Below are 717 nucleotides of genomic sequence, written 5' to 3' on the forward strand. Positions count from 1 at the left end.
CCAGTTCTCAAAGCCCGCAATTTGAACCCCAAGCCCTACCAACTTCAATGTCAATGTCACACGGACAGAATAGCTCCGATCTAGTCAACATGCTAGCAGAAGCCATTAGTTCCAATCATCTCCCAACACCAGAGCCTGCAGTATTCACTGGAGATCCTTTGAAATTCAAAGACTGGCGCCTATCCTTTGAAACATTAATAGACAGGAAAAACATTCCAAAAAATGAAAAACTGTATTACCTAAGAAAGTACTTAGGGGGTAACGCTATGAAAGCTGTTGAAGGATTTTTCCTCCTAGGGACTGGTGCAGCATACGACTCAGCCTGGCAGCTATTGGAAAAACGTTTTGGAGATCCATTCATAATTGGGAAGTCCTTCAGAGACAAGCTGCACGGATGGCCAAAAATAAGCTCTAAGAACGGTTGTGAGCTTAGAGATTTTGCAGACTTTCTCAGGAGCTGCGAAGCTGCAATGCCGCACATCAAGTCACTAAATGTTCTTAACGACTGCAGTGAGAGTCAAAAAATTCTGCTGAAGTTGCCAGATTGGCTGGTATCCAGTTGGAATCGCAAAGCCATGGAAGCCAGACAAGCAACTTCTGAGTACCCACCATTCAAAGTTTTTGTAGATTTTCTATCGAAGGAAGCCGATCTTGCTTGTGATCCTATTTCGTCAATACAAGCTCTTAAGAGTATGGAAACAGAGAAAACAAAGCAGC

Source organism: Etheostoma cragini, chromosome 16 (genome assembly GCF_013103735.1).
Source record: "Etheostoma cragini isolate CJK2018 chromosome 16, CSU_Ecrag_1.0, whole genome shotgun sequence".
Classification (NCBI taxonomy): domain Eukaryota; kingdom Metazoa; phylum Chordata; class Actinopteri; order Perciformes; family Percidae; genus Etheostoma; species Etheostoma cragini.